At 43.9% G+C, this 19661-nt stretch overlaps 1 long non-coding RNA gene across 1 annotated transcript in view; it reads left to right on the forward strand.

Annotated features, from left to right (window-relative positions):
• LOC116147202 (uncharacterized) overlaps positions 1–15959 on the forward strand; it is a 187105-nt gene extending 171146 nt beyond the window's left edge. Inside the window, exon 6 of the long non-coding RNA XR_010377684.1 lies at positions 15847–15959. This is a non-coding gene — a long non-coding RNA (uncharacterized LOC116147202). The remainder of the gene's footprint in view (positions 1–15846) is intronic.
• Positions 15960–19661: the final 3702 nt, after the last annotated feature.

Here is a 19661-nt window from a genome sequence, read left to right on the forward strand (position 1 = left end):
GTACATTTTTACAAAAAATGTACACTCACTTCTTCCTATATAAGGTGGCATAGTTTTAGGAGGTTAAGACTGCTGGGGAGAGAGCCTGGGGCACAAGGGTTGAGAGAGAGATGTACTTTCATTGTATGTCCTTCTGTATTGCTTGCTTGCTTACTTTTCCATGTTATATATTATTTTTTTCCCAATAATAAAATCCAGTTGTGTGATTGTGTACACTTAATTTTGAGCTACATTCCTCCTGGAGATGGCTTTGTTCCTTTTAGGAAAATGTCTACGTTGCACAGTACAGTCTTCTAGAAGAAATCACCAGTCTTCTAGAAGAAACTCACCAACAGAGCAGGTTGTCCTGGGCTCCTGCCGAGAGCTGGGGGTGGCATTTTCTTGGAATTTCAGGGTGAGAACAGCTCTCAGGTACTACGTGGTGCCTTGTGGAGCTGCTTGGAGAGTGGGTTAAGACGGCACAGAGCCAGATAGCAATTCGGTGCTACTCTCTGCATCTCGCTCTGCTGTGACAGCTACTGCCTGACACTGTCTCCTTCCACGTAGCAAATAGACATGACACGATTTGTCTTTCCCACTCTGGGAACATTTCAGGAAATAAACAGTGGAAATGAAACTCTGAATACCTTGGAGGACTGTGTCTTCCCTTGCAAGTCCCAAAGGACAGGGAATGAGAAATCTCTTGCTTCAATACCTGGGATATACGTGGAAGGGTGACTGGGACCACGTTTGAGATCCATGAAGGACTGGCAAGGGGATTATAGAAGATAAATTGCTCTGCAAGCAACAGGGGAAAAGAAATTCAAGGGAAAGGTAGACAAGCATCCTAGAATCTGACGCATTTGAGGAGCCACGAGCAGCTCAGAGTGGCTGGGACATGGGCTGAAAGGAGAGAAGCCGCGGGGCTGTAGGGAGTTTAGAGTTTAGTCTAGAAAAAAGATGGATTCTCAAGAGGATTTTTTTATATAAGAGAATAATGATCTAATTTTATTTGACAAAGATAGCTAGCAGACGTAAGTGTATAGTTCCTAGAACAAATTCCTCCTGGCTAGAACCAGCAGAGAGGCAATCATTGTAATAATGCTTTCTAGTTCCAGGTGATAAATCCTAAAGGCAGGCAGTGACAGGAGGGATGTGGTGGTGAAGGAAGATCTGAAAGGGGTTTGTGGAGTAAAATCCAAGAGCTTGGAGGGCGACTAAATGAAGCAATAGAAGGAACGTCAACCATGACTCTGAGTGTCTGGCTTACAGAGAACAGTGACTTCTCTCCAGGAGACAGAGCACACAGCTGGAAGAATAGTATTTTACCCTGAAGTTTGAAATTTCTGTGTTTTGCCCATAATAAGTGTTGTCTGTGAGTGAATGCCCTCTGATTGCATGAATTTACTTGACCAAACATTTGTTAAATCCTCATGCTGGGACCTGGAACAGGGGTTGTGTAAGGCGTGAAGGTCAAAAAAGTTTTTGCAATGGATTATTTTTAGATCTCTCTCCCTGTCTTCCAACAGAACCTGCAAAGATATTTCCTCCCTTTAAAAGAACCAGGAAAGCACCCATGGCAATTAAAAAGAAATAGCACCATTGTTCTATGAAGATCAATTTCAAGCCCTACCATTTCAGGGCATCCTCTGCCCGCCGTGCACCAGTGCGATGTCCCTTCTACCTCACTGGCAAGAACTTGGGGCTTACCCAGGAAAGACAGCAAGGAAATGACTAAATTATGAGCAAAATCATTCATCAAAGACTGAGCAAGGCCAGTAAGGATCATAGTTGCTGAGTGGGAAAATACTTTCACTTTGTAGCAAGCAGCTCAGACCCAAGGGGAATGGGCAAACCTTCGGAATTGCTGGGAGGGACAAAGTGAGACAGTGGGAGATCAATCCTCAGTGGCAGGCTGGCTTCCCTGGCCGCCTCGCCTCGAGTGAGTTCTGCTCAATGACACCCTGGCTGGGTGACTCGGCTCTATTGGGATGTGACTGTCATGCTATCTTGGGGAGGGCAATTCCTTGTCTTGACAGTTTCCTGGAATCTGCTGGAATTTCTTTTTCCTCAAGTAGGATTTAACAAGCTGGGGAGGTTTTCGCTCTGTTGCTTTTTCTGCCACTCTTTTCTTGTTCAGGTGCCAGCAGGCCCTCGTCCTTCTAGGATTCCAAGCTGTAGCTTCTCGGGAGGCTGATGTAATGGTTCTCAGCCTCAGAATAGAAGACCCACTTTCTGATAGATCTCTCCGTTGTATGTTCACCTTGCTGACTCTTCTCTCCTGTCTGAGTAACCCTTGGAAAGACCTACCGGCACCTGTCAACATCTTCCCCATGAAGATCTCTCCTCGGTCCTCTTTCTTCTCGCCTATTCACTCTCTGCTTGAGCTGCCCTATTAAATTGCATGTTTTCAGATAATGGATCTATATAAAGACATGCCATAGCACTCATTTCCAGACTCAACTTCTTGCCTGAATTCTGGCCCAGCATTCACTCATTCACTCAGAAAGTGTTCATTGACCATCTACACTGTGCCAGGCTCTGTGGTAGGCACCTGGCGTTTAACAGACACATGCAGTCAGACTGCATGGATCCCTCGTCCTCGCTTTTCTAGCTGTCTGTTAGATGTTTAGACTTGCATGTGCCTCAGCCTGTCCCAGTCTGGATATATTATCTTTGCCCATCCAACCTGTCCGTCTGCCTGGCAGACTTCTGTTAAGGGCATCACAGTCTCTTTGTCGTCTGAGGTTGAACCTCATCTTCATTCTTCACTCCGCTCTCACTTAACCTCGTATTGAATCTGTTGCCCAGCCTTATTGATTCTGCCTCCTAATTTCCCTAATTTGATTCTTCCGTTCCTTGCCCACTTCACTGCCTTAGTTAAGTTCTCATCATTCTGTACCTGCACAGCTTCCTGACTGCTTTAGAGGCTTCTGATCTTTTCTCGCCTCCACTCAAAATGGTTGCAGACATTCTTGTTACATAATGACCTTCCACAGCTCCCTGCCATCTTGAAATAAAACCCCCACCCATGGTCTCTCAGCTGCATGATCTGCTCCTGGCCTGCCTTTCTGAATCTATTTGCATTTCAAATACTAAAAAGAGGAGGAGTGGAGAGAGAGGAGAGACAGGAGGAAGGGGAGACTCAGGCATCTTGGAACAATGGATTGAGTGTCTACAATGTGCGTGTCACTGTGCTAAAGCCTTTATATACAGTAGCCCCCTCATCTGTGGGGGATTCTAAGACCCCCAGTGGATGCCTGAGCTGGCGGATAGTACTGAACTCCGTACGCAAGGGTTTGAACCCTGAACACAAGCACTGCAAAACTGGGACAGTCCATCTGATAGTTGAGACGTCCATTAAGTGTCTAATGGGCAGGATGTGCTGGCCAGAAAGCTGATTCCTGTCCCCTCCAGGACAGCACAGGACAGCATGAGATTTCATCACACCACTCAGAACAGTGTACAATTTAAAACTTACGAATTGTTTATTTCTGGAATTTTCCATTTAGTATTTTCAGACTGCACTTGCCCACGGGTAACTGAAACCATGGAAAGTGAACCCACGAATTGGGGGGGGGGACCACTGTATACCAGGCCATTTAATAATTTTCCCCAAGGGGAAGATATTTTTTAATATTCCATTGAAATAGAAGGAAAGTGAAATTCTGAGAGTTTAGACGACTTATCCAAGGTAAATGAGATAATAGTTGATAATAGTTAACAGCTATTGAGAATTTAATATGGGTCAGGCTCTGCCAGGTGCTTTGCCAACATTATCTCCATGAGGTAGGTGACCTTAGGATTCCCATTTTACAGATGATGAAACTGGGGCACAGAAAGGTGAGTCACATGCTGGGTCCAAGGCCACCCAGCCCATATGTGGTGTAGCCAGAACAAACTTTCAACCTATCTCAAAAAAAAAAAATTAAAAAGGCAGTTAAATAGAAACTAAATTCTTCTACAGAAGCAGCAGAGGGAATTCCACTGCAAGATATAAAGAGAAGCCTTTTACAATCCCCTCTCTCCACCTTTCTCCCAGGATGTTACATATCACGAGGGTTGCTAACACCTCGTTTCTCCCCTACCCTCAGACTCCTCCACTGCCATCTCCCCAACCCCATTCCTTCTTCCATCTCTTTTCTCATGGAAATAGCTCTGTTCCTTTTAAAATGAATATCCACCAAACCTTTCCTGGTTGTTTCCAGTTCTCTTCTCTATACCAAAAGCCCCAAACCAATTGTCCACAGGCTGTATTCAGCCACCTGGAGTGGTTTTGTCTGGCCAACACAATTTAAAAAATAATTCTAGGCAACACTGAAAAATCGGTGGCTTTCATGCTGACTTCCAAATTTCTGGCTTGCCTTTGCCTCATTTCCAAAAGATGTAATGAGAGTGGGCCTGCATCCCTGTCCACCCAGACACACAGTCTCAGATCTGTCTCATCACCTCCATTCACCCCCATTTTCTCCTCATCCCTGAGGCTTGGTTCCATCCATGCTTGTTTCGAGATATTCTTAAAAACAGAAAAGTGAAAGGTAGAAGACACTGCATGCATTAAGACCCCATGTTTTACTTTGGACGCAAACAATAATCCTCCATGTTTAAAGATGAGAAAGAAAAAAGGATCAAGGGTCTTTAAAAAAATAATACAACCCTGGCTTCTTACTCATCTACATAGTCCTGTCAGCACTTGAGTGTATGATCTGTAGATCAGATTGACAGAACAAAAAGACCCTTCTTGCCTACCCAAGCCCAGATCAAACGAACCACCAGAAACCTAGCTGATCAGAAACCACTTTGAGAAGGGAGGTGGAAGGAGAGAATTTGTGGATTTCATGTCGCAACTACCCACCATCCTAGTTGCAACTCTCAGTCTCCCCTACAGTGTAACAAACAAACAAACAGAAACCATCAGCTATTCTGTTCTAGATGTTACTTGAATTTAAGTAAAATACTCCTTTGGCAACTACCTGGCAGCCCACAGCTTTTACGACGTGTTTTCTGATACAAACTGTTTCACAAAGATCTTGTATCTTTTTACTACCAAGCATTACATTCTGAGCAGAAAACTTAATAAGATTTCAGTGGAGATTTTAGGAGGATCCATTCTATGACTTAACAACAACTGTGATCTGTTCTTTTTAGTGCAAGAGTAAAGACCTGAGAGAAATAACATTTTCAATTTGACTTTATGGCCCCCCAAGTTGTGTTCAAGTTAAGTGAAGGTTGAAAGTTGGTGCTGGGGAAAGAGCAAAGACTTTGGACTTAAACTTCGATTTGAAGTCCACTGTTACTCACTGATGAGCTATTGCACTTTGGGCAAGTTGCTTAACTAATTTGTGCCTCAGTTTTCTCATCTATTAAAGGGAGTAATCCCACTGACTGGGATTGTTGCAACAAAGGTTTGTGGTACAAGGCCTGATACATGGTAGATGCCCTAAATGCTTTAAGTTACATATGGCAGTAATTCAACTCAAGCCAGCTTAAACAAAAATGAAAATTTCTTGGCTTGCCTAACTGAACAGTTCACGAGTAGATTGGCTTCAGGCATAGCTGGATCCAGGGTCTCAAACAATGTCATTAGGACTCAGTCTCTCTCCATCTTTGGTCTCTGGTTTTCTTCTGTGTTTGATTTTCCTCTTCACTGAACCCAGCAGACTAGCTAGTTATTTTTTGGACCAAGCAGAACAGAGCTCTGAAGGAATATAGATCGAGATGTAGGAAGGCTGATTGACTAGCCCAAAGCTAGTCTGGGCACCCTAGTTCATGGTGGGGTTTTCCTCGTGGGAGTGGCACTCAGGCCAACAACATAAGAACCCTCATCAAAGTCAAACAGAATAGGTAAGTCTAAGGTTATAATTTCCATTTGACAGGTAAGAAAACAGAGGCTGTGTACTAGTTTCTTATTGTTGCTGTAACAAATTACCCTAAACGGAGTGGCTTAAAACAACGCAAAATAAGTTCAAAATGAATCTTACTGTGCTAAAATCAAAGCATCAGCAGGGCCACGTAGCTTCCTTCCGAAGCTCTAGAAGAGAATCCGGCTCCATGCCATTTCTGGCTTGTACAGACCACTAGCATTCCCCAGCTCCTGGCCCCACTTCCATCTTCAAAGCCAAGAGCTCAGCATCCTCAAATCTCTCTGACTCTGACCCTGACCCTCCTGCCTCCCTCTCTCCTTTATGAGGACTTTTGTGATTCTGTTGCCCTACCCCAACCCCAGATAATCTAGGAAACTCTTCACATCTCAAAATCCTAAATTAATGATATCCTCAAACTTCACTTTGCCATGTACGGTAACACATTCAAGGTAAGGTTTCAGGGATTAAGATAATGCACATCTCTGGGGAGACCATTACTCAGTCTACCACTGGCTTATAAAGGTAAAAGCCCCTTGGTCACTGCTTAAGTTAATAGCTGAGCCATGACTAGAACGGAGGTTAAGGGTTCTAAATTAAGACGGTGTTGGTGAGAATCCCAGCTCCCTGACAGAGTAGCTGTATGGCCTCAGTCACGTTTCCCTGAGCCTCTGTGTCCTCATCTGTAAAATGGAGACAGAGTGATAAGGATTAAATGAGACATTATTTTATTTTTTAAGACACCTTTATTGTGGTATGGTTCCTGTACAGTAAGCTTACACATACTTTAGATGTACAATTTGATGAATTTTGATGGATAGGTACACCCATGAAGTCACTGCCACAATCAAGACAGCTGACATTTCCATCACTCCCCAAGAGGTGCAATTTTCAAATCCCCAGTTTATCCCTTCCCACCCCTTTTACCCCCTGGTAACCATAAGTTCACTCTCTATGATGAGACATTATTGTAAAGTGTCTAGCACAGCCTCTGCCTTGGAGCAGAAAATTAGTGATGCTAGGCACTCCTGCTATTCTTAACAGCCTTGAACGAGCAGGTGCCCTTGAACATTTGGCTCAGGGAAAACGAGGACAGAGCCGGTGGCATGTTGGGGTGGAAAGAGCAAGGGGTTTGAGTCTGCCACATGGCCAGAAAGAACTTGAACTTTCTCTGAATTCCAGTTCCTTATTCATAAAAAAAGACAAGAGGTCCTTCCCTCATAGAATGAAGCAGAGAATGTCTGCCTGGTGCTTGGAATCCCCAATAAATATACCTCCCTCTGTCCCTGCCTTCCTTTCATCTTCCTTCTCAATTGATTTCCTTCACTTTTTCTTTTCTCTCTCTCTCTTCCTTCCTTCCTTTCTCCTGTTTTCCCTTCCTCCCTCCATCTTCCTCTGATTTCCTTCTCTCCTTCCTTCCTTCGTTCCTCCCTCCCTCCCTTTCTCCTCACCTGTCTCTCCCTTTTTTTCCCATACTTGAGATGTTCATTTAAAAGCAGTTGATCCATTTCAGGGACTTCTGGTGTCTGCTCTCGGTTTCCCCTCTTACGTGTCACTCGTCAGTTTCCACTCATCAGTTTCTTAGTTGTGCAATCTAAATGCTAGTGATCCCTGCCTAACCTGCCCCTTCGTTCCCCTTCTCCTGATGCAACTGAACACACCCTGGAGTAACTGCACAGGAGCCAGCGGCGTCTACTCTCCCCACCCCCACACTCTGTCCGGGACGTGGGCTCGAAGCTGCGCCATCTTTGGAAACTTCTAATGGTCCAGAAAGAGAAGGGGGAGTCCTTCGTCAGAGCTTCTTCCTCCCCGGCAGGTCCCTATCTGTCAAGGTGCCTGATGCCCACGCAGATGCCCTCATTCCCTTTCATGCACTGACGGTTTTCAGTCTGATATTGAAAGTGCAATATACTTGCCAGTAATGATGTCTTATTGGAGTGTAAAGATTTTCCCATTTCACTGCTTTATCCTGAATTTAAAGTGTTTTGAAATTCACGTACATCGGAGAGGACCAGCAGCCGAACGTTTGCTGTAAATAAACTGGGGGCTTCTAAGGTGTTATCTCTGAAATGGGAGTTAGGATAGGTTACCGCTCTCCTGCTAGTTGGGCAGAATCCGTGGGAGAGTTTTTCCATCACGAGGACCAGGCAGCCTCTTTGCTTCCAAGTACTGGTCCAGGGCGTGAGGGCTCTCTGACCTTGTCTTTTGAATATCTTCAGTTGAAGTTTGTCCAAGGTATTGAGTTGGAAGATCACTTAGCTCTCGAGTACCTGCTTGGAAGAGCAGAAAATCTTAAAGCTAATGCAGACACTGACAGTAGAAGGGATTCAAACAGACGGTGGTGGCACTGGTCACTACTATTATTGTTGCTGTTGTTGTTACGATCAGCGAACACTCACGGAATGGTTACTGTGCACCAGGCGCTCCGTGAAGGGTATGTGTGAGTTGTCCTCATTAAGCTTCGTAACAACCCGTGAGACTGTTGAGACACCACCCAATCTGCCGGCCGGGCTGATTCGCTGCTCTGCAGAAACTTCAAGGCCACTGCCACGGGTGTCCACGGAAAATAAAATAAAATAAAACAACCATACTTCTCATGTATGGTTGTCTTAGGTGCTTAGGGTTGCTGATGTATTACACTGGCCCATAGTGACCAGAGTGGCAGGGGGATACCTGACTGGCTATAAATCAGAGGTTCCCACAACCCACTCCGTGGGTTCAGGTAATTTGCCAGAGTGGCTCACAGAACTCAGAGGAATATTAGAAACCTATTAGATTACTGGTTTATTACAAAGGAGATAACTCAGGAGCAGCCAGATGGAAGAGATGCACAGGGCAAAGTATGAGAAGGGACAGGGGAACTTCCAGGCCCCCTCCAAGGGCACCACTCTCCCCAGATCTCCACATGTTCATCAACCGGGAAGCTCTTCAAACCCAGTCCTTTTGGGGTTTTAGTGTGGCTTCCTTACATAGGTATGATTGATTAAATCATTGGCCATTAATGACTGAACTCAGTATTCCAGCCCCTCGCCCCTCCCTGCAGTTGGGGGGTGGGACTGCAAGTTCCAATCCTTCAGTCTCCTGGTTGGTTTCCTTGGCAACCAGACCCCAGCCTGAGGTGTGGTCCAGAAGTCACTTCATTAGCATAACAATGGAGACCTTCATCACTCTCAACACTTAGGAAGTTCCTAGGGTTTGGGGAGCTGTGAGCCAGGAATCATGAACTAAGACCAAATATTTATTTCTTATTATAAATCACAGTATCACACCACATAAATGCCTCATCCTTTGAACGGCCTTCCCTCTGTGTCTTAACTATATCACTCACCGCATTTAACTTTTCCTGTCACTTCTAGGTGGGGGGAGACATTAGGTGGGTCTTTTTGTCAGGTATCTGTTTATTGGGATCCTTATTATGTATGAAGCATTGAAGACTCAACGATAAAGAAGACAGATCCCATCTTCCCAAAAGTACTTAATAATAAACATATAAACGTTCAAATTCATAACCTCTGGTTTAGTGAAATGCTTTGAAAAAGCAGCATGTAAAACTATTAGTCCTGGAAAATTGCTGAAGTAATCCATATGGCCTAAAAATCCATTTCTAAGTTCCCACTTGAATACACAGCTAGAATGTTATTCTTGTGTTGGGTAAGATTTCAAACCAGGAGAGCTGGGAGAACCCTTCCTTTCTTTCAGAGATCTCGAGCTATTTGGGAGTGGCCTGGAACTGTCTGGCCATTTCCTGGTCAAATATTCAAGCAGGGTGTTATGGGCGGGGGAGGCGACGGCAGGGAGGACAGCCTGTTAAGTCTCTCTCCCCTTAGCTTTCCTGGATTCAAGTCAGGGAGCATTCCTAAAATAGCCTTGAAGAGGAGGTCTGGTCTCAGCAATGGAGAAAGACAGTAACAGGAGGAAGATATTTTGCAGAGAAATAACTCAAAATCCCAGAACCCAGCGATGGGGAAACAGGTTTATCTTCGTAATGGCTCACATCCAATACTGATGGCAACTCTGGAATCTGCATGTAACTGTCCCTATGTGCACCTGACCCTGTGTTTGCATGCTTGTTTCTTTTGAATTCTTACAGTTACATATTATAGTCATCTTAAGAAGGGCGAAGGCAGGAGAGTTTGCATGTATACAACGAAAAGAAAGGTCCCGTTTTGGTAACAGTATGCTCAACCCATATCTTAACACTGGGGTTGGATCCCTCTACGTATGAAGAAAATTTTGTAACAACCGGCAGAGTAATCTTCTTCAAAGGGCTCCTGGCTCTCAGTTGAACGTGAACTTGCTATGGCCTGAATGACTGTGTCCCCCCCAAATTCATATGTTGAAGTGATGGTATTTGGAGGTAGGGCCTTTGGGAGATAATCAGGTTCAGAGGAGAGTGGGGGCCCTCGTGATGGATTAGCACCATGATAAAGAGACCCCAGGAAAGCTCTTTCTATCTGCCTGTTGCTGAAAGATTGGCCCCTCCGTCCCTGACAAGCCAGACTGAAAGTCAGCGACCAGGTCTTAGAGCATAGAAGGAAAGAGACAGCTGTATTGCTTTGCCAGGCAAAGGGGACTCAGAGCAGGATGGAGCCTTCAGGACTGTGAACCCACCTTGGGGGTGGGGCAGGGTGATTACAGAGCCAGAGCTCAAGCAATACAACACCAATAACCATCAACAGAATCATTTTCTCATCATAAGACTCAGAGTGGCGTCATGGTGCCTCCAGGAGACCAATTCTGTAGAGGCTACTGGTTGTCGGTCTTTCAATCTTCTTATCTTATAAGAACCCAAGGCGTGGTCTTCTTGGTAATTCAGGCTATTTTGTAAGGTTACAGTCCCCCGACCTTCTCCCTGGAGAACGACTCAGAGAGCAAGCATGATTATTACTGTCGATTACTGGAATAAAGCAGAAACAGTAAAATTAATAGCTTTATTTTAACAATGGGCCTGGAGCTGTGAGTAGCAACCTGTCAGTCAGATTAGCTGACCGTTTGAAGGGCAAGCAGAAGACTAAGCAATGTGTTAGCCTCAGTGCGGCCATTTTATTAACGCTCCTTCATGCCCACCCCGCCACGTGTGGACGCAATGAGAAGGCCGCCGTTTGCAAGCCAGGAAGAGAGCCCTCAGCGGAACCGGACCATCGCTGGCACCTGATTGCTGACTTCCAGCCTCCGGACCCAAGAGAAAATAAATTTCTGTTGTTTAAACCTCCCTGTCTGTGGTATTTTGTTATGCCAGCCGGAACAGACTAAGACAGAGCTCAAATCAGCAAATATTTACTGAGCATCATTGGGCAATATGCCAAGCCCTGGGGACCTGAACAAAAAGGTCTATGCTGTCAAGGAACTGACAGTTTAGTATGGAGACTGAAAATGAGATCACATCATCACACAGAACATTTTCTCAAGTGGCCTCTACTTAATCTCTTCCAAGGATTCCCTGACACATTTCTTCTGTAAAACACAGTAGTGGGCTGGACTGTGTCCTCCAGTACCTACGAATGTGGCCTGACTAGGAAATAGGGTCTTTGTAGATGTACTTAAGTTAACGCTCTCCAAACAAATGTGATCATACTAGTTGAGGGTGGACTCTAAACCCCGTGACTGGTGTTCTTGTAAGAGAGAGGAGAGGGAGATTTGAGACCCACACACAGAGGGGAAAACCACGTAAAAATGGAGGTTGAGATTGGATGAGGGATTACCAACCAAGAAACCCGAGGCTATTCAGAGCCACAGAAGATCAGAGAGAGGCATGGAGCGTTCTTCCTCAGAGCCTCCGGAAGGAATCAACCCTGCCAACACCTTGATTTTGAGCTTCTAGCCTCCAGAACTATGAGAGAGTAAATTTCCATTGTTTTAAGCCACCGACTTTGTAGAACTTGGTCACGGCCACCTTATGCAACTAATTCGCACGGTGACCATCTTTCACACTCAGTGGACCCACCGAGCTCTTCTGGCTGGCATATTACCACCTGTTTCCTCCCTGCACTTCTCTCAGCGGTTTGGCCTGCGTGTTTAGTAAGAGGCATTGTATTGGTTCTCACACACAGGTCAGTTGTAATTGTTTCTTTGGCAATTGATCAATTTTCTTTAAGTTATACAACAAAATATACACACAAAAAAGGAAGAGTGACCGGATCTTGACGTCAAATGGAATGCTCAGATAAGGTGAGAAACTGAAACAACTTCCTATAGAATTCTGGGTGATCTTCATCAGAACCCGACTGTGCGGGCACCCTGATCTCAGACATCCAGCCTCCAGAACTGGGAGGAATACATTTCTTGTGTGTATAAGCCACTCAGTCTGTGGGGCTTTGTTATATCAGCCTGAACTAAGGCAGAGGTCTTACGTTAGGAGTCACTGGACATGACCTTGTATATGAACTACATTCCAAAGCCCTGCAAAAGTGCCTTTCACCTGAAACAAATGTTGAGCATTCACGGTGACCCAAGACGTAAAAGGAAATAGAAATACTACATGTTTATAAACGCATTTTTTTCCCTCGGTTATTGGAGAAAAGAGGAAATTCCTGAAAAACAGGAAAAAAAATAATCATCCATAATTTGACCATCCATGCGTAGCCACTATTTACATGTTAATGTCTTTTCTTCAGGGCTTTTTTAAATGCATAGTTTCTTTTTTACATAATTGTATCCATTCTCTATATGCAATTTTTATCTTTTTTTTCCAGTAACTATTATATCATAAACATTTCCCGTATTATACAGTCTTTGTGAACATTGCATTTTACGACTCCATAATGTTCCAGGATTATGGCATGGATTATTTAACCAAACATTTAAATGAAAAAAAATTTCATTTCATTATGATTTTATGCTGTTATGATAATCTTGTTGCCTAAACTCACCCCCTCCCTCCCTCCAGCCCCCTGCCCACCACCCGTGTTTCGAGTTACTTCATTAAGCGAAACGCTCCAAAGTGTAATTACTGGATCAAAGGGCGTGACCATTTAAGGCACTGGATACACATTTACAAATTGCTCTCTTGAAAAACGCTGTGCCAATTTACACTCTGATCTGCAATGCAAGATAATACTCATTTTGCCACACTTATGTTAATATACCTATTATCATTTTAAAAGACTAGCTAATTTGAAAAGCATGAAATGTTCTTGTTTTAACTGGCATGGCTTTGATTAGCAGTGATAGTGAACATTTTTTTCCATGTTTGTTAAACAGTAGCATTTCCTCTCCGAGGAAATGTCTGTTTAGGTCCTTTTTCCAGTCACCCATTGGCATCTTTGTTTTTCTTAAAGATTCACATTAATTCGAATATATAAATACCCAGCTCCTTTTTGTTATATTTGCTTCAAATGTGTTCCCCTGTTTTCCTTTTAAGTTTGATTATGCTTTTTTTTATGGACGGAAGATTTAAGTTTTTTGTAATGACATCTGCCCATCTTTTCCTTTGTGATTTTTAAAATCTTTTCCAAATCTAGACGTTCTTCCTTGCAGAAGCTTGATAAATATTCATTTCTCTTTTCTTAGTTTGTTTATGCTTTGATTAAAAAGTAACTTTTGGATCTATCTGGAATTTTGTTTCATAACACTGAAGAGATTTTTCATGTGGCTAACCATTTATTCTAATATAATTTACTCAATCGTATTTTTTCCTTCTTTTTCATATATTAAATTCTCGGGGGAGGGTACAGCTCAAGTGATAGAGCACATGCTTAGCATGCACGAGGTCCCAGGTCCAATCCCTAGTCCCTCCATCAAATAAATAATTAAATAAATGAACCTAATTACCTGCCCCCACCAAAAAATAAATAAATAAATTCTCACATAGACGTATGGAGTATAATCTAAGTTATCTGTTTTGTTGAGTTGAACAAATATACCACATTCTTTGAATGACTGTGTTTTCAAAATCTGTTTAAATATCTGTTACAGCTAATCCCTGGGCGGTTCAAGTTTAAGGAGAGACACCTGCATGAACTACCTTATTTTTTCCTTCCTGTGTCACAGCAAGACAACGGTGACAGTGAGAGCACCACAAAACAAGGAATAAAGCCAGTCCCAGCAGCCCTCGCGTCCTCCTGCGATGATCTCTGGCTCTTTTTATTTTCATTTTTTAGCTTCAGCTTTATTGAGGTGTAATTGATACATAAAGCTGTAAGGTGTGTAACGCATACATAGTGGTGATCTGATTCCCATATACATTTTGAAAGAATTCTCGTGCTCTCATTAATTAACACATCCGTCACCTCACGTATTTATCTTTTTGTGTATGTGTGAGAATATTCAAGTTCTGTTCACTTATCAAATTTCAGTTACACAATACAGTGTTACCCGCTGTAATCACCACATTATATACTGGATCCTCAGACCTTACTCATCTTATAACTGAAAGTTTGTATGCTTTTACCAGCTTCTTCCTATTTCCCCTCACTCCTCAGCCCTTGGCAGCGACTTTTCTAATCTCTGTTTCTATGAGTTTGACTTTTTTTTTTTTAATATTCCACATATAAAGAATACCATGCAGTATTTGTCTTTCTCTGTCTGGCTTTTTTCTATTAGCATAATGCCCTCAAGGTCCACCCAACTTATGGCAGATGGCAGAATTTCCTTCTTTCTCAGGACTGAACGATATTCCATTGTAGAAATATACCATAGCTTCTTTATCCATTCATCCTTCGACAGACACTTAGGTCATTCTGCTATCTTGGCTATTGTGAATAAGGCTGCAATAAACAAGTCAGTGCAGATCTCTTTGAGAGAGTGACTTCATTTCCTTTGGATGTACACCGAGAGATAGGATGGCTGGATCATATGGTAGTTCTATTTTTAATTTTTTGAGGAACCTCCATACTGTCTTCCATAGTGGCTGCACCAATTTACCTTCCCACCTGTAGTGCACAAGGGTTCCCTTTTCTCCACATCCTCCCCAAGGTGTTAATCTCTTCCCTTCTTGGTGAAGCCATCCGACCAGGTGGTAGGTGATATCTCCCTGTGGTTGACTCGCATTCCCCTGATGGTTCATGCAGCTAAGCACTTTTTCATGCACCTGTTGCCCAACTGTGTCTGATCTCTGATCCTTGAAGATGATTCTGTGTCTCGATCTCTTCTCTTATCCACCCTGACTTCTACGCTGTTACTCCAAGTGGGGAGTCGGCATTTAGAGAGGTTGACCTTCCCAGAGGTGAGTTTAATTCTCATCCTCACTGTATGCAGCACTGTCAGCCCTTGGGTAACCAGAGCTCACTTCTTCACTAACTTTCCTTCCATTTACCTCTACCTGAATGTCCTCCTTCCCCTCCAGCCTGACAAACACCTTGCCATCACGGGCACTCAGCGATTTGCTTGCTTGCTCAGAGGATCATTCTTCCTGATGGGAGGCAGACGTCTTCTCAAGGTCCATACCTTATGCTTAAATCCTTGGAATACATTTTCGTCTATGTCTTTCCAGACCTGATGATTTTTAGATTTTTATTACTTCTAATTTTCCTCACATATTCTCAAGTCCTTTGCTACACACAGCAGAGGGGCGAGGGAGCGAGAATAGCTAAATTAAGGGGATGTAGAAACCATGATAGGAAAGGGGGGCCAAAGAGCTATTCCAGAAGAAAACCCTCCAGGCCATCTGAGTGGAACTCCACATGTCCCCGAAGTTTAAAGGAACAATAGTCAACATACAGGCTGCCCATGACACTCAGGCAGGAACCTCTAGCCAACAGGGTGAACAGGTCCCAGGAAGTTAATACTCCACAATGTCTGCAGGGCAGCTCAGACACATTGTTGTCCCATCTAGCTATCGGAGCTGGTATTCTCTGTTTAGCATCTTGAAAATGAGTTCTGATTCTCAAAGTCCATCAGAACAAAGTCCTTGAAAGATCTGAGCAGTTCAGCAAAGGCGCCAGGCGTAGTAAGAACAGCCAGGACAGGATTTATGTTTTCACTTATTTGCTCATCCATCCGTTCGTTCATCCATGTAACAAATCCTTATCAAATTCCTACTTGATGGCCGGCATTCTTCTCATTCTAGGAACTTGGGATCCAGGGGTGAAGTCAACCTGGTCTAATGGAGGAGGCATTCTAGTCAAATCAAACGGAGGAGACAGGTAACAGAATGCATTATTTCTCTTTATAGCTTTTACTTTTTTTCAACCACCTGCGTGAATGCTTATCAGTGAAATGTGGAAATCAATTCTGGTTGCGGTTTACCGGCAATCAGTTGAGATACTTTCCACACAGGCGACACTGCTGGAGGCTACGTGGTGAATAGATATTGTGGCTCTTTTATAAATATATTTCTGCTCAGCACTGCCTCTTGAGAAAGAGTGATTTCACACCCACTGGGAATCTGCATCTGAAGTATTTTGCTAATAGAACGACCGGAGGACAGGTAACAGTTTTCCCCCACGTGAGGTCAGAGAAACTGGAGCCTTCCAAGGGGATGGCTGAGTCTTTGTCTGTAGATCCACCCAATATCTGGAGACAGCGTCCTCCTGGACCATACTCTGCTCACCGGAGTCCTGTAGTACCCTGTTCAAATGGCCCCATACACAAGGTCCATGCAGATGCTAACCACTATCTATAAAATAGATAACAACAAGGTCTCACTGTAGAGCACAGAGAACCCTGTTCAATACCTCGTAGTAACCTGTTGTGAAAAAGAACATATAGAGACATGTTTGTATAGAACTGAATCACTATGCTGCGCACCAGAAACTAACACAGCGTTGTAAATCAACTGTAATTCAATTTTTAAAAAATGGCCCCATGCCTGTTCAGGGGTCTTCCTGGGTCTGTCTTCCAGAGGGTGGGCTACACTGGTACGTGCTTTCCTAGGCCTGAGAGCTGTTTGAAGGGGAGCGTGGACAGGCTTGGACACAGGGGCTAGGATATCCACATGCTGGTGCACGAGCTTACGGTGTAGAACAGAGCTGAGAGTGGGCCGAGGGCTCAGAGGTGACTTTCCCCATACATGCGATGAGTCTGAGAACTCTGCATGAGACCCTGGCCTTTTAGGTTGTTGTGAAGGCATATTCATCAAGGAAGGAGGCTACAACATTTTTTATTTAGGTTTTCGTTTTGTAACTGTTTAACATACGGTATACGGGCCTTGTGTTCCCACTCTCCTTTGGCTGTGCAAATGTTAGATATGGGCTGACAGTTGCACCCTGACCTGTTTCATGAAGGAAGCAAATCTGGTCGACTTTATTTTCTCCCAGGGAAAGAAAGGTGCTTCGTGGTGTCCGTCTTGCCAACATGAAGATGCTAGTTCTGGGCACAGCCACAAGATGCCAGATGGTACCCAGGTGCCAATTGCTAACTACTGGTGAGTGATACCATTCAGAGACTAGAAAATCCTGAACACTTTCCATGTGGCCTGGTGGTAACTCATGGGATGTGAAAAAGATTTACTGCTTTGTTTAAACAGAAAGGACCACATGTCAAGTGAGCAGGGAAATTTGCCTCTGAAATAGCACCCCTCCCCCACTGTATCACAAATCCTGGTCATCATCAACCAGCCCTTATGGTAAGCCAGCACCTTCACATGTAACTCACATGAATCGTGTTTCCTGGCACATCATTGGGTATCATAACACTCTTCTTTCCTTACTCAACCTCTTGGAAATAACCTAAGTAAAGATCATACACTCTTTTTTTAAAATTAATTAATTAATTAAATATTTAATTGAAGTATAATCAGTTACAATGTGTCCATTTCTAATGTACAGCATGTTTCAGTCATACATATACATACATATATTCGTTTTCATATTCTTTCTCATTATAAGTTACTACAAGACACTGAATACAGTTCTCTGTGCTATACAGAAGAAACTTGTTGTTTATCTATTTTATATATAGTAGTTAATATTTGCAAATCTCTGACTCCCAATTTATCCCTTCCCACCCTCTTTCCCCTCAGTAACCGTAAGTCTGTTTACTAAGTCTGTGAGTGTGTTTGTTCCTATCACATTGCTTTTTTTGAGAGATACTGTATTAGCTATACACTGCTGTATGAGAAGTTACCTCCCAACTTAGTAGCTTAAAAATAGCATGCTTAGGGCTCAGGGTGTGGCTTAGGTGAGTCCTCTTGCTGAGGGTCTCACATGAGGCTGCAATCAAGGTGTGGGCAGGGCTGTAGACAACGAGGGGGAAGAGGTCCTCTTCCAAGCTCACTCACCTGGTTGTTGGTGGGTTTCACTTCATGGGCTGTGGGACTGAGATGGCCCTCAGTTTCTGCCACACAAGGTCCCTCCATGAGGCTGCCCACAACAGGGCAACTAGCTTCATCAGAGCAAGAGGAGAAAAGAGCTAGGGAAAGAAAGTAGAAGCAAGATGAAAGTCACAGTGTTCTGTATCCTAAACTTGGAAGTGACTGTGGTGTACAAAATTCTAAGCTGTTCCCCGGGTGTACACATCCTGCATACCCCAGGGCTGTGAGTGGGATCGGGTGTCAGTCACGCCCATGGTTAGATAACATCAGATGGCTAAAAGGATTTTGCAAATGTAATTAAGGTCTCAAATCAGTTGACCCAAAGATAGGGAGATTATCCAGGTGGAACTGACCTAATCACATGAGGCCTGTAGGAGAGTAGCTCCCACATGTATAGTTAATGAGTCTGGGTTTCAAGGTCAGAGATGAGGGAAGTCAGAGATTCAAAGCACAAGAAGGGTTAGACACGCTCTTGCTGACTTGAAGATGGAGGGGGCCATGCTGTAAGGAATGCAGGTGTCCCCTAGCAGCTGACAGCAGCCCAGAGATGCCAGCCAGCAAAGGAAACAGGACCCTCAGCTCTACAACTGCAAGAGCTGAATTCTGCCAATGGCAAGAATGAGCCTGGAAGTGGGTTTTCCTCCAGAATCTGTAGACACGGACTCAACCTGGCCAGCACCTTGATTTTAGATTTGTGATACTTAGAGCAGGGACCCCAGCTAATCTACACCCTGACTCCTGGCCCACAGAAAGAGTGAGACAATAACGTGTATTGCTTTAAGTCTTTCCGTGTGTGGTAATATGTGATGCAAAGCTGTGGACTGAACTGTGTCTCCTTCTACCCTCAAACTCACATCTTAAAGCCTTAATCCTACAATGTGACTATTTGGAGATAAGGCCAATAAGGAGGTAACTGAGGTCGAATGAAGTCATAGGGTGAGACCCTGATCCAATGGGATTAGTGTCCTTATAAGAAGAGACATCACAGAGCTCACTCACTCCTTCCAGATAAACTCCCCAAGGAGAAGTCTTGTAAGGATGCAGTGAGAAGGTGATTGTCTACAAGCCAGGAAGAGAGCTCTCACCAGAAGCCAGATTGGCTGGAACCTTGATCTGGGTCTTCTAGGCTCCAGACCTGTGGGAAAAAATAAACATCTGTTGTTTAAACCTATCATCTGTGGTATTTTGTTATGGCATCCCAAGCTGACTAATACACACGGTGATAGAAAACCAACAGAGTGATGTCCCATCATGTTGCTGTTTTATATTCACTAAAAGTAAGTCACTAGATCCAGCCTACACTCAGGAAGAGGGATTCCATCAGGAGACAGGGATCACTGGGTGCCACCGTAGAAGTCTACCTGCCTCAGATATATTTCACAAAAATATCATGACAAACATTAAGCAGGTGAGATGCTCATGGACACTGAGAATATTGGGGTAATTCCAGTCCTCAAAACTATCTATTCCTTGTGCAGTTGTGGCATTATTCTGTTCCCCAAGTGGGCACGGCAAACCTTGGAGCAACTTGCTTCTTTGTTCAGCTGGGTGGCAGTGTGGCACAGTGGTGCTTGGCACGTGGAAGGTTCAAGCCCCAACTCTGCTCCTTACTAGGTATGCTATCCTGAGCA

This window comes from Camelus dromedarius, chromosome 24, assembly GCF_036321535.1.
Source record: "Camelus dromedarius isolate mCamDro1 chromosome 24, mCamDro1.pat, whole genome shotgun sequence".
In the NCBI taxonomy this organism is placed as follows: Eukaryota; Metazoa; Chordata; class Mammalia; order Artiodactyla; family Camelidae; genus Camelus; species Camelus dromedarius.